This window comes from Macaca thibetana, chromosome 8 (genome assembly GCF_024542745.1).
Source record: "Macaca thibetana thibetana isolate TM-01 chromosome 8, ASM2454274v1, whole genome shotgun sequence".
NCBI classification, from domain to species: domain Eukaryota; kingdom Metazoa; phylum Chordata; class Mammalia; order Primates; family Cercopithecidae; genus Macaca; species Macaca thibetana.
The window spans coordinates 16420910-16436418 of record NC_065585.1 but is presented as its reverse complement, the minus strand read 5'-3'; positions in this window follow the sequence as shown (position 1 = coordinate 16436418).

Here is a 15509-nt window from a genome sequence, read left to right as displayed (position 1 = left end):
GATTCTAAATTCAAGTTGCGCTTTTCTATTGATCTTTTGTTATTTAGTGTTTCTTTTTTTCTCCTTTAATACCTTAAGATCTCAAAGCCCCAAAGTGGTAGAGGAGGGAAGAGGAAGATCACAGAGACCAAAAATACTGGTGTCCTCTGGAGCCCCTGGGAGGGTCTTATAGCCCAACCTCCTCCTTTAGTAGACAAAGGCCTGGAGACTTGGAGAGAGTACAACTGGCTGTTTATAGTCTACAATTCTTTTAGTCCAGGGACCTTTATATTTTTCTTATGTCTACTTATTTCCTCCTCTGTACAGTACCTTACTAGTCATATAACCTTTCATGTCTTCAATTTAAAATATCTCTTACAGGCAACAAGATGGAAAGGATCTTGATCATTGTCTTCTCATTTCTTGTTCTCTCTTTTTGAAACATGTGAAGATGCAATTCAGCAAAACAGAGAGACTGGGGAAAATCCTGTTCTGAAGTAGGAGCAGTATAAAGCCATGGGCTAAATTAAGTTAAAGTAAAAAAATAGGGAGTGACAGAAAATATTATATACTTGGCGAAAATTACCCACCAAGTTAATGGATGGCATATTCAATTAAACAACATAATTATTTTCTATGATGTTTTACAGTGAGCAGTTTCAAACAGGAATATGTATTATTACAGTGCTGGTCTAGATATGTCCTCTTAACAGATATGTCCTCTCTGAGAATGAGAATCCTGCCTGAATTCTCTGCGGATCCCACTGGCACAGAGCTCATATCTTAAAGTTAACACAAGTGATTTCTTATTTCAGATCTTAATAAAGAGACAAAAATGAATAATTTGTTGATAATGGTCACCGACATCATTTATTAAATGCTTATTTGTGACAAACATTGTTCTAGACACTTTGCATATAGAAATTTTTATAATCACCACTGTTTCAGAAATCTAGAAGTAAGTATAATTACCTCTATCTTACAGTTGAAGAAATTGAATTTTAGAGAAGTTAAGCCATTTGTCTTATCGATGCTAAAGACAAATTGCCAAAGTTATGCTGAGCTTAAACATGCTACATTTACATACACATCCCTAGTGCCAAGATATATTTGTGAGAGAAAGTTTGAGATTAATGTACAGTTTCTTAGCACTAGGGAATATCAGGGAAATGCAGTATAGCTTCAGCTTAACTAAAATTTATTGCACATCTACCCTATAGCAGGTTCTGGGCTTTGCACAGTGAACAAAAGATAGATTTCAATAGATCCTGACTTTGAGCTATTCACATTATACCTGAAAGATAGATGTGAAAATGTATAATTTAGTTCTAATGCAGGAAATGCAATGAGAGTTGTTTGAGTCTCGCCTAGAGCTGGCCCTGACCTTCATCATGATTCCCAGGATATAAGCCTTGGCCATTTCTGTGTGGCAGGGTTCCATTCATGTTAAGTGTTAATTACGTGATAACTTCTGCTGTGTGAATTCCTGTCTACAGCACTGGAGGTCTGGAGCTTAGTGTTAGGAGATGTGAACATCTCACTAGATCCGGGGACCTGTCTTAGACTGGTCATTTCCTGTATCATAGATTTATATGTCTCTATATGTATAATTTCTCAATTTATTCTGGTCTTTAAAGTTGCCACCATCAATTACTCTGTTATAATTGCTTTAATTCCTTTTTTGCTGTTCACAAATACATAAACATGCTGAAGGGTAAGAAGTTTCCTTGACTCCACACACAATCTGAAACCCTAAGACAGGCATCTTTCTCTGCATTACAACAGTGGGGAAGTATTTTGTAGATTTTGTTTGCTTTTTGCCCAGGAATGACACCTTTTACCTGAAATAGGCTTCCTCAACTCCCTTAGAAGCCCCAAATCTCCTATCAGATGTCTCCTAGGGCAGGAGTTCAAGTTAAGGACTATCTTCCTGCAACTTTTCTAAAATCTTACTAATTTGCTATTTCAGGCCCATTTGTCTCTAAAATTTAGGAGTAGTCTGCATAAATACTCTGTTTCTTGCTTCCTTGCTTTTTGCTAAATATGGATCACTTGGTTAGTTTTTTTTTTTTTTTTTTTTTAAGCTGTGTACTTTGTATCTACTAAGTAAAGTGCAGGAGAAGAGATTATTCATTGCAGCTTTCTTTTTAAAAGGAGGTGTTCCTCTAAATGTTCCTTGGAGTTCTAACCTATATCTTTTATCTCTCATTTGAAATTTTGAGCTCTGACTTGGTGACAATTTGCTGAGTGATTTTGTGAAGGTGGTTTGAACTCTCTTGGCCTTAGCACACTCATTTTTACAATGAGAGTCAGGTGAGGTGCTCTCTTAAGTTTTGTTTCAGCTGTAATATTGGTGATTCTATTGTTTGAAATCAAGGATCATTTCTTATAAATTTCTATGAAAGCTGCAATATGCTCTGCAACAGTCCTCAGTCAGCACAAACTAGATACAAATAAGTATGAATTTGTAGGCTTACAAAATTTCAGAGTTCAAAGGGACCTTCAAGGTCGTAGAGCTCATCCTCTGTGGTGATACCTGAATACCTTCTACAACATCTCCACCATGTGGCCAGTGAGTCCCCAGGTGAACACCTCTACCAGACCCCACTACCTTCCAAGTCAACCAGTATTTTTCTGTGGCTATCACAAAGTTCTTTTCTCCAGGTGTTCCAAATTCTGCTGCCTGCATTTTTCACTAGTGGGTCTGAATTCTGCCACTTATTACTTCATTAAAAATAATTTTTTTTACATAAAAATTATTCACATATTTGAAAACAATGACGCAAATAGTCTTCTCTCCAGGACAAACAATTCGTTTCTTTGAAGAATTCTTGCCGCGTTATGGTTCTGAATGTGTTCCTAACTCTGATCACTTTCTTCTTAATTTGATCCAGTTTGTCAATGCTGATTTTACTGGCCTGCAGGACTGGTCGAGGAAGTCCTAAGTAATCCTTGGTGATAGAACTTGAAAATTGACTTTTAGGAAGAAAGAAAGAAAATCACTGTCAAATGAGCAAGTAATGACATGCATCTGTGCAAAGAGGGCAGGAGAATACCAATATCTGTTGGATATTTTGTGTTTCGCTTTAAGTGCATTGTTGCAAGCAAGGTAATTACTGAATCCTTCTCATCTTACAGTTGAAGTTGCTGATACAAGACTGGTATCTGATAGGGCTGGGAACCCAAACATTTTTTTAGGATTCAAAAGTCCAGCAATATCCCTCAAGAAGAAGGAGAATTTCAGACATAGTGTATGAGAAAAACTCTACTTCAATAAATAAATGGATAGGGTCAGGAAACTTGCCCCCTACTTAGTTTTCAAGGGAAATTGCTTTTGAAAATTTTGTAGAGAGAAGCTTCCTAGATTATGTCCATTATGCTACAAAATGACAAAAGGCTTTGGTACCCCTTTATAGACATTAGAATGAGTTATGTATGTTGACGTATGGTCATTTTTCTCCCAGGCTAGTTCTGTCCTTCCCAAAAGGGGCATTTGTCTTCAGGCCACTGGATAGTTCCTGTAGGCTGTGCGGAGTGGTGTAAGTGAGTCATCCACAGCAACTCCAATTTCTGGATATATAGACTTTTGTACATATCTTTTTGGCTGGTTAAGTTTCTGCTGTTTTTTTTTTTTTTTTCTTGGAGTATCTGATACATAGAACAGCCATCACTTAGAGTACCTATCTCGTACCATGCACAGAAAAACCTCCATTCTCCAGGAATGTCCACTGTGGTGCAATCAGCCTTCCAGAGAACAAGGGAAATGGTCAGGGAACTGAATAAGAAGAACAGAATTATATGCAGCGTGGGGTGGAAACAGGCTCCTGAACATACCAGTTGAGTGATTTGTAACCAGTGATTGAGCCTTATCTGTGAGTAGCTCCAAAAGGGCAAGAGGAGTATTAAGTGAGTTGATACATGAAAGGTGCTTAGAATGTTAATTGGTACGGAGTAAATGTTCAATGGCAGTGATGATCACAAGTATTATTATTGGCTCAGAAATTTCCTTTGTGGAAAAAATAAATATATCTTGGTTATATACTGGAGTGATGATTCCATGGGTTGAAATTCCTGTGTTGAAATTTGAGATCTGAGGCCGGGCGCAGTGGTTCCCGCCTGTAATCCCAGCACTTTGAGAGGCTGAGGCGGGTGGATCACGAGGTCAGGAGATCGAGACCATCCTGGCTAACACGGTGAAACCCCACCTCTACTAAAAATACAAAAAAATTAGCCAAGCATGGTGACAGGTGCCTGTAGTCCCAGCTACTCCGGAGGCTGAGGCAGGAGAAGGGCGTGAACCTGGGAGGCAGAGCTTGCAGTGAGCTGAGATCGCACCACTGCACTCCAGCCTGAGCAACAGAGGGAGACTCCATCTCAAAATAAATAAATAGATAGATGATAGATAGATAGATAGATAGATAGATAGATAGATAGATGATAGATAGATAAATTTGAGATCTGATACTCAAACTAGTAAACCTTGAGACCTGCATGATTCTTTGTAACGAACAAGTAAATGAAGCATGATTGTTGTCTTATTTCAAATTTCATTGGTGCTCCCTCTCCTGCAGAAAGCAGTTTAAACCCTCAATGAGGGGAAATGCACACAGCATTACATGGCTGCTGCCTACCCCCATCCCCAAACCCCTGCCATCTCTTACTTTATTCCCTTGCAGTCCTGCACGTGGACACCAAACTGTTTTACCTATTTTGTGTTTTTGCCCATCTTGTTCTTTCTTCCTTGAAAGAACATTATTTGCCAGAAGGAAGAGTAGAACCATACAACTTGTCATATTGCTTGGGTCTGTTCTGTTAAAGGCTTGTGAGGTATTCACTTATTTTGTCAAAATTAGAGAGAATCACATTATTTATTTCACAATCATTTATCAGTTGTCTTCTATATGCCAGGAAAGGTGCAGAAACTCAGAAGTAAGACAGAATCCTTATCCTCAAGTAGCTTATGGGAAGAGAACAAATAAACGTAGCATTAGATGGCATGGTCAGGATACATGGCAAGTTCAGCTGAGGAGCTCTGGATTAAACCTGAGTATGTCAGAGATACGGGAATGACTGGACTTTGCAGAAAGACAAATTCTCTTAGCAAACAAATGAGTGAGTAAACATCCCAACAAAGACAGAAAAGTACTTGGACTTGGTCTATGGTAGGTGCATGACTTTAAAAGCACACCATGCTTGCCAAGAGAAGGAGGGTATTTTTGCCCAATACACTCAATGATGTGATCAGACTCTGTCATGATAGCTCCCAAAGTACTGCAAGGAAGGAAAGTAGGAGTGGTAAGCCCTGCCAGAAGGTTGTGATGACTCTAAGAGGTAAGAATAAAAGGATGGCTGGGCTAGGAAAGGCTTTGTGGGCTGTGAGCTGTGGCACAGGAATGGGCCAACACAGGGAGTTTCTGTCTCAGTGTTCTAAGCATCTCTCTGGCCATAACATCCCAGGATGCAATTGGTCAGCACTATACTCTGAGTTCTTCTCCAGGCTCAAATCCTCAAATGCCTCTAGTTACTGGCAAGTGTCATAAATTTGTGAGCCACGACAGGTGTAAGACAAAGGGAGCAAGTTGCTTGGATTGACAGCAGTTGGCCTTACTTAACTACTTTCTCTTTCAAACACCTTTGTACCCAAAGAAAACAGAAAAACACAAAAGGGACCGATAGGCCTCCCATTGGCGATCTCTTGCAAGGCATTCTTTCTCCCTCTAGTCCCGTCTCTAAAGCCATGCCCTCCTATCTCTCTGCCAAACAAATCTATGTGATCATGACTGCCACATAGGATAATACAAGGGAATAGGCTTTCGAGAATGGCAGGCCTGGATTCAGAGCCACTTATAAATCATATAACATTATTTCATGTCGCTGAGTTTGGTTTTCTTCATATTAACTCCTACTTTGAAGAGTTGCTGAGGTTTACTATAATATACATGATGTGATAGACATGATATCTCACTTGCACACAGTAAGACGTCAATAAACAAGTAATAGCTCTGATAACAATTACTTCCAATTTTATTATTTCGACTTCAGTGGAAGGAACAGGTAGTGTGATTGAGACTTTGGATACTAATGGGGAACATTATGTAGCCTCTGGGTTAGACTATACATGTTTCACTCACCAATTGTCTGGACCATCAACACATTCAAGGGTACAAGCTGCAGTGTTTGTATCCTGTCTGGCAGCATAATACTCCCCAGCCTCCATAACGATCTGAAAATGCCGCCATTCATATCTGCCCTCCTGACCCCAAGATATGCAATCACTTCTTTGATTAGAGACGCTGACCTCTGTAAGGCCCCTCTGAAATCATATAGACTTGACATTTTTAGTGCTCGCCCTTGCATTAGAACAAAAGAATTTGGCTGATATCCAGGATGAACTGATTTTGCTGAAAGTGGAGGTGGGGAAGGAGGAAGGGAAAGACCCCGGCAAGGTGTAAATGACAAAGAGAGGATGTGGTCACTGAATTTCAGGGGCAGTTTTCACCAAGAAGAGCACGACAGAGGAGTGCAGGTGATCCTTCCTGTGGAAACAAGGTAGTTCTCTGTGGTGAGTCACCTATCTGGGGTTCCCCCAAATCATAAGTGGAGCCCGTCAGCCCTTGAACACAGAGGCTGTGTGGGACTAGGAGCCCTGAGACCTGTATCCTGGTCTTGCTGCTGCCACTTACTCATTTGCTGTGAGATCTCAGATGCCAGATAGTCCCTCTTAGAGCCTATTCGCCCATTTGTCCATTAGAATGAGTGTGTGTGTTTGGGAAGGAGTTGTTTACATCTATGATTCTGTCCTAATGTGACTCTGCACTGATAGAAGAGGAACTTCAAGTGAGACTGAGAGAGGTAGTGGTAAGGCATCTAGGAAAGACTTAATAAATCTTAGTTATTAGTATCTTGATCACTATTGTAGTTGCTGTTGCTATCGTCATGATTGTCTTCTTTAATCATTACGAGGAAGTAGACAAAAAAAAGTAACCAGTCAGTTAGTCAACATTGTGCTTGGCAGGAAGAACACAAAGCTGAACAAAACACACTTCCTGTTCCAGAGGCACCTGTAGTCTAGACAGGGAAGCAGTTAAGAAAATGAACCATAGCACTAGAGCCTACTGTGAATATAGAGTGGGAATTAGAAGGCAAAGGGAAGTCCAAGTGCTGAGCTCTGTACAGGGCAAAAAGGAAGTGAGAGGCTGCCTGCCAGGAGACCCTGGGTGGCCACACCTCTGCTCTGCTTCCTTTAGGCCCAGCTGCACCAGGTGTTGGGGGTGGGGAAGACATGAACCTTTCCTTCTTCTTACTGATTTCTCAATGTAAATTTACATCTTCTCTTGAGAAATAAAAGTTTCTAGTGATGCCATTTAAATAAGGGGATTAAGACATATTCCTAAGGAAAAAAAAAATCAGTGAGAATTTAGTAAGATCTTAAAATTTCTAAAAATTTCCTAATCTCCGATTTTCATTTTTTGTCTACTTCTTTATAATGATTAAAGAAGACAATGATGATGATAATGATGGTAATGACAGTAATTATAATGATGGTCACACTAATACTAATAACTAAAATGTATTAAGTCCTTATGTGCCACGAAACTTGCCTGCATTTTGTGACACATTAGTCCTATTTTTGTTCTAATTTTACAAATGAAAAAATTGAGACAAAGAATTGGCTAAAATTGCACAGTTTTACAACAGGAGGAACCCTATTTGAACCCAGATATGTTTGATTTCAGAGTCTGAGACCTTCACCACTCTGCCTGCCCTGTGCAATTTCATGGTCTTACACTTTTGGTTTTGTGTCCTGGCCTTCAAGAGATGCAAAAAACAGGTAGCTGAAGAGGCAGAGCTCCACTCTAACAAAGAGGCCCCTTACGGAGAAGTTGAGAGTGCCAGCTATGAAAAAGAGAGCAAACAAGCCAAACTTCTGGGATCAGCAAGGGGAAAGTGATGCACTTCTTGAGTGGGGAGCTGTGACTAAGTGGCCCAGGGAAGAATAATTCATCTGACTGCTGTTGGACAGAGCATGCAAGAGTTGCTAATAAAAATAAAGTGATCTAGATAAGTTCTTCTCATGCACTGGCTGGTTCATCCTCCCAGAGGGGCAAAGAGGGAAAAGTAAAGATACACTTTGGAACAATTCCTGCTAGTGACTGCAACACACTTTTCAAGGACTCCAATATCTATTCAGTGTTTTGTGCTCCACTTCTCCTTTGGAGGCATCTTCTAACCACATCTACCCTCTGTAGACGTGTAGCCACCTATTCAGGTGGCTATGTCAGAAAAAACCAGCTAATCACTTTTAATAGCTGCAAATGTTGAAAATTGCAAAGCATCTTTCCCGTCTCACTGATTTCACAGGTATAGGTGAGTTTGCACTGCAGACCCAACATGGAAGGAGACTCCTTTTAGCTCAGCTCAAGTAGAAAAGTAGAGAGCCTTGTAATCTCCTTCCCTCTGTCTGGTCCTATGCTACATCCTCTCTCAGGAAATTGCACCAGAAACATCATCATGGCCTCCATTTTATGATACCTCCTCTGAAAATTTGCTTAATAAGTTTCCCGCCAGAAAATGAGGGTTATGTAGAACCTAAAGGTGATTGAAACAGAAAGTTAAGGGCTCTTTAGAGGCTGTGTGTGCATGTATGTGTGTGTGTGTGTGTGTGTGTGTGTGTGTGTGTGTGTGTGTGTGTGTAAGGCTATAGAGCTATATATAGCTGCTGCTTTTAAGTTCCCATCTATAGTGAAACACAGCTTCCGACTTTCTCTGAAAAAGGGGCTTGAGCTTGCAAACAGAGGCCCAGTCACTGAGAAATACCCACATCCAGATTAGAATTGGTTGCATTTTATAAAACCATAGGCAAAACTAATCTTTTGTGGGGAAAATGTAATCCTTTCCCCTTCTGTCACTTCTGCTTAACCCTCAATCCCCTCCATCTCTGCAGTTGTATAAAGGTGTTATAGAGTGTTATCTATTAGGATGAAAAGATAATTCGAATCTGGCCTTTCCCATAGCTCTTGTTAAGTGGTTTTCTAATGTTGGGCACCCATATTTTCACTGGTTTTAAATAAACACTTACAGAGTGAAGCACACTGGACTTGAAGAATAAAGCGAGAACATTCACATTCCAGCATCATACTGGAGTTTGGGGATGTCGGTCAAGTTACTTTTGTTTCTACATCTGTACGTGTCATGGGAAAATTTGAAAAGTTATGTAGAAGTGTTAACAGTAAGTAACTGGTTAGCAGGGACTTGGAGTTAGTTGGACAGCCACAAAATTTATTCTAGGTCTTACGCACTGGGTGCTGAGCAAATATTGTTGCAAACACCAAAGTCATGCTTTTAATGTATCTTTTTTAGAAGTGTAATTTTCATGAGTGGCAAATAAACTCGCGAAATAGCTGAACCTTTTATTGAGGTATATATATAGAGAGAGATGATGTTAACTTTGATCACTTGGTTAAGGTATGTTCATCAGGTTTCTCCATTGTAAAGTTACAATTTTTCCATTTGCAATTATTAAACCATTTGTGGAGAATACATCACCCAGAATGAGATGAACCGTCACGATGTGGCTTCTAATAAGATGCACTGATATCACTTTAGTGGTGTTCCCACCCAAAATGTTTAAAATAAATCTAATCATTAGTAAATATCAGACAAAACCCAAACTGAGGAGCTGTCTACAAAATTTGTGATAAGTATTCTTCAAAAGTGTCCATGTCATAAAAGACAGTAAGGCTGAGAAACCATATCCCAATAAGAAGACCAAGAGACACAGAATCAAAATATAACATATAATCCTGAATTAGGTCCTGGACCAGGAAAAATTGCTAGAAAATATATTATTAGGAAAATTGTTGAAATTTGATTATTATCAGTGGGTTAATTAAAATTGTCCCAATATTAAATTTACTGATTGTCATAATTGTACTATGAAATGGAAGTGAATGCTCTTGCTCTTAGAAAATACCCAATGAGAGTTGAACAGTGAGAACACATGGACACAGGGAGGGGAATATCACACACCAGGGCCTGTCAGGGGGTGGGGGGCTAGGGGAGGGATAGCATTAAGAGAAATACCTAATGTAGATGACGGGTTGATGGGTGCAGCGAACCACCATGGCACATGTATACTTTTGTAACAAACCTGCACATTCTGCACATGTATGCCAGAACTGAAAGTATGTATTTAAAAAGCAATCACCAAGTTTAATCAATTAAAAAATAAATATTCTCTTAATTAAAAAAAAAATACCCACTGAAGTATTTAGGGATAAAGGGGCAAGACATCTGCCTTATACTATCACCTGTTTCAGGAAAAGAAAAAAGATATATAAGTATATATGTGAGAGAAAGCAGAAGGATAAAAACAAATGTGGAAAGCTTTTAATAGCTGGTGAATTTGGATGAAAGGGTATACAGAATTTGTGTGTGTGTGTGTGTGTGTGTGTGTGTAATTCTTTGAGATGATTTCAAAATTTAACAAAATGAAACAATCAAATTGGAAATCAATACTTCAGAAGAGAAAAGCAGCTAAACTGCAAACTCAAATTGCTACATTTCTCAAGAACTCAAGGCAGTTGAGCATGGCGTTCCTGAATTTTGTTGGCTGAGATTGTGATTTTGTCGTCATGATAATCCTCCCAGGGAATATATAATTATAGCTTCTCTATCACAGATGGTGACTGAGGTGGGGTAGGAATCCAGAGAAAATTTAAGCACTTATTTGAGCTCTCTTCCAAAAAGTTTTGAACAAAGTTACCTAACAAGACACGATCAAGCTGATAAAGATTTATTGAGCACCTATTATGTTTCAGTTCTGCCTACATTCTGAAACACAGGCTTGGACAATGTTTTGCCTCCTCACTCAAGGAGTTTACAGATTAGATGGGGAGGCAGTCATGTTATAAGCAGTGATAGTCCAGAGGGCAGGGACTATAGTAGAGATAGATCTAATGTGCTATTAAGGAACAAGAAAACAGGAAAATAAGTCTTCATAAGGAGATAACATTAATGTATGAATAGAATTGTTGCAGATGGAAAGGGGCCTTTCAGACAGAGGAAAACATGGTAAGCCTAAACAATCACAGTATACTTGCATGAAGAAAACTACTTGATGTTGATGGAATCTACACTGTGCAGTGAAGTGAAAAGAAATGCAGAAAAACTCTTATTTTTAAAGAGTTTTTTTCTTTCATGCTAGAGAGTCTAGGCTGATTTCAGAATTCCTCTTTATGACCAGTACCCGATCTGAGTATCTCCCAAGCCCTCCAGCTGATGGTCATCATTCACCATTTTCCTTTAATATTCAAATGAAGAGAGATTCAAGAAGCCACCTGCATACATTGAAAATCCCGGCCGGGCATGGTGGCTCACGCCTGTAATCCCTGCACTTTGGGAGGCCGAGGCAGGCAGATCACGAGGTCAGGAGATCGTAGACTATCCTGGCTAACACGGTGAAACCCCGTCTCTACTTTAAAAATAAATAAATAAATAAATAAAAATAGCCGGGCGTGGTGACAGGCACCTGTAGTCCCAGCTACTCAGGAGGCTGAGGCAGGAAAATGACGTGAACCCCGGGAGGTGCAGCTTGCGGTGAGCAGAGATCGCGCCATTGCACTCCAACCTGGGCGACAGAGCCATACTCCGTGTTAAAAAAGAATTTTTTTTGTTTGTTTTTTTAAAATTAACTGTGCTTGGATTTCTGTTGAGGAAGGGCACACATTTCCCCCTGTCTTCTCTTATTCCAAGTTTCTCTTCTAGATTCTAGCTCTCACTATTTGTGGCTTTTTTTTTTTTTTTTTCTAACTTGGGTCAACCCAAATCTGGAAGCCAGTCTTTTGCCTATTTTGAGTCAAGCTTCAGGCTTCGGAGAGAAGAGGAAGTTGTTTGTTTTTCATTTGTTTGTTTCTTTTTGGAGGTACTATGCAGAAAGCCCCTGAAAATTACTAATGAAGTCTCAATTTTCCAGAGAACTGCAGACTCACTCTTGAAAGTTAATTTTTCACTGTCTGAAGTCTTCTTTGTGGCCGTCTTGTCTGCCATATTGACCAGACACTGACTGTCTTTTCACATTCCTCATGTTCTCCCCAATTTTTTGAATCTCTCTCTACCTTTGTTTTCTGCCTCATCTTTAAAAAAATAAATAAATAAATAAATAAATAAATATTTTATATGTTCATATACAGAGCAATTTATTTTTCACCCAAACTTACAGCTCTGCCAATATGTAAACGGTTATTATGGTCTTCTCTTAAACAAAGGGCCATCTATTTGGGGTTCTCAACTTGGAGCAACCAAAGAATTGATAGAAGCTTTGAAACTACAATCTTTTTTTAAAAATTACTCACTATGTGGGTATAGCTTCGCGTATGTTCACAAGGAAGGCAGTCATGTAAAGACATCCTCCCACTGATGTACATTATTTTACCCTATAGAAGGCAAATGTGGTTATCATCAGTTGTTTATTAAAAAGAGTAATTATTTTTATTTTCATTACATTTTTCCTTCTGGAGAGAAGGGCTTTTATGAGGGGAAGTACATGGGCATTGGAGTCAGATGAATTTGAATTTTTACCCTGACTCTCTCTAATGAGTTGTTTGACCTTGTGCAAAATATTCACCAACTCAGGGGCCCAGTTTCGTCATCTGTAAAATGAAAGCAGAAATATCTATGATTGTTGTAAGTATGGGAGATCAAGAATTTTAAAATACCTGCTTAGTGCAGAATGGGTATTTGATCAATTGCACTCACTATTAAGTCTAATTAGTTTCAAGGGACATAAATACAGTATCTTGTAAAAGTGCTAATGATGTATCAGACACTGTGTCAGTATTATAATAATATATAATAATATACATTATTTTATTTTCTGGGTAATAACATAGGATGGCTATTATGTCCCTATTTCATAGCTGAAGAACCTGAGCCATAGAGTAGTTAAGATGATAGGAAAGAAAAACACAAATATGAAATCATCTGACCAGTTTAATAGTAATTGATCATTAGAGAAAATACCCTTCTCAGTAAATGATGCTAGCTACCCAGTTTCTTAAGCTAGAACACTAGGTCTTCTGGATTTCTCTATTTTTCTCATGCTGCAACACTGATGCATCAGAAACTTCTCTTCCCAAATATATCTGAATTCATCCATTACTTTCAACCTCCACCGCTATCCCCATAGTCAAAGTCACCTTTCACTTGGGTTTCTGCAACAAACTTTTAACAAGGCTCCCTGCTTTTCCTTTTATTCTCTACAACCTAGTTTTCTCCATAGGAGTCAAAGGTACTTTGGCCTTGTCATGCTTGTATCCAGAACCTTCCAATGACTTCTCAGTATATGCATAAAACATACATACTGATTTCATACTATGTGTAGAATATAAGGCCACAACCCATAACCAGGATCTGCTCTGGACTCTATCTGCTTTGCTTGCTGCATCTTGTGCCTTTCTCTCTGTTGCTTTGTCTCAGCCTTGCAAAAATTTCATCCCTGATTCTAACATTTCCATTTATTTCCCACTGCATGGCCTTTGCAGCAGCTGTTGGCTCTGGCAGGAATGACTATTCCCCAGGTTTTTCAAGACTCGGTGCTCATGACATTCAGGTTCTAACTGAAATGATGATGCTGCGTTTAATTTAAAAGAAGAAATAGATTTAAAGTATTCCGAAAATTTAAATTTATAGAGGGGTTTTGCAAAGACGAAGTCCATGTGAGTAAGTACGTGAAAGATGCTTCTCATCCACAAATTCGTTGTCTTTAACCACTCCACTGAATGCCTAAAGTAAAACATGGAATCTCCAAGCTTGAGGGTACATATTCTAAAGGTTGTCCTTTCCCTGTTGAGTTTGAAAAACCTTCTGAAAGGTTTTTCACATAGACGCATAGCTCAGCTCTGCCTAAATGGTTCAATTTGAGGGCATGTAATACTTCCCAAGACAGCCCATTTCATCCCTGGATAAAAGAGCACACTACATTATACCTCAGAGAACAATTACACCACTATCATTGATAAGATAAGAGGTACTGATGCTATAGAGAAGAGTTGGCATACTACCGTCTGAAGAACAAATTCTGCCCACCACCTATTGGTTTTTATATTTTTTTAATTGTTGAAAACAAAATCAAAACAAAAATAATATTCTATGATACTTGAAAATTATAATGAAACTTAAATGTTAGTCATTATTAATTTTTATCGGAACACAGACATATCCATTTGTTCACACACCACCTATGCCTGCTTTCTCTACAATGGCAGAGTTGAATAGTTGCAATAGGGACCATACGACCTGCAGAAGTCCATATAATTGCTACTGGCCCTTTACAGAAAAATATTTATAGACCACTGTGGTGGACAACGCAAAACTGAAAATTACCATCTTTGAGTCTAATTTTCAAGATGTTACATAATCTGCAAAATCCTCATATTGTTGTAATTTTTTGACTTATGGTTCTTCAATCTTTCTTTATGGTCTCTTCAACTCTAAAGAGAATTTATTGCTGTATGTAAGTGTGTATCCATAATTACAAAGTGTACTGTTTGTCCATGTATGTGTGTTTATGCCATAATCAGAACTCTGTATGTGTAGATTTATATGGACTAATTAAATTAAATGGAAAATGCTTTCATTTTAGATGTACATGAATGATTATATTATTGATGACCAAGCTTGAATAAAATCATTACCTATAACATGAAAGATTAAACTATTAAAACCATCTTATCTTGTAATAGATAATCAGATGCTCATATATTTTTTGTGGTACTTGCGGTTGCATGTTCATTCTTAAAGATAATTTCTGAAGTAAATAAGCATGTGTATGGCCTGTCTTGAGCATTACCTCATATGTTACTTTTATTCTTATAATGCTGGGGTTTTTTTACACTCAGAGAAGTAAAAATAATTTCCATTCTGTGTTAACTTTAACAGGTCATTGGAATCATACATTTATTTATACTTGTGTGGCCCTCTTTATTAAGATAACAGCTTTGTCAAATGTCAGATAATCCTTCCAAGGATAGGGCAAGTTTCATATTTCAGTAAGCCTTCAGTGGAAAGCCCATTTAGTTCTGTGAAATGACTCAGAGGCTGACTTGTTTTGTAAAGAAATACAAATCTACTATCTGAATATGTGTGGGAATGAGAATCAATGATTTGCACATTCCATCACAGGGACAGGTTCTCATGAGTAAGAAAGGAAGGAGGCAGGGAAGTGTGGTGGAAAGAGTGCCAGGCAAGAAGGATGTTTGCCTCACTCCTGTTTGACTACTAACCGGCATTAGGACCTTGTCAAAATTACTTAACTTCTTAGTCTTAAATGTCTCTGCTTTGAAATTTAAGGGATTAGTTCATTCTTTTAATTTTATACATTTTAAAGCAGCAAATTCTTCGATGAAATAAAATCTCTAGTGCAAACCAAAAAATGAAACCCAAGGGAGTAGAGTTGGCATAACTCAAGTCAGAGACCACTGGACCTTCATGTAACCCCTGGCAGTAGCTCTAGAAGCTCTTCTTTAAGCTGA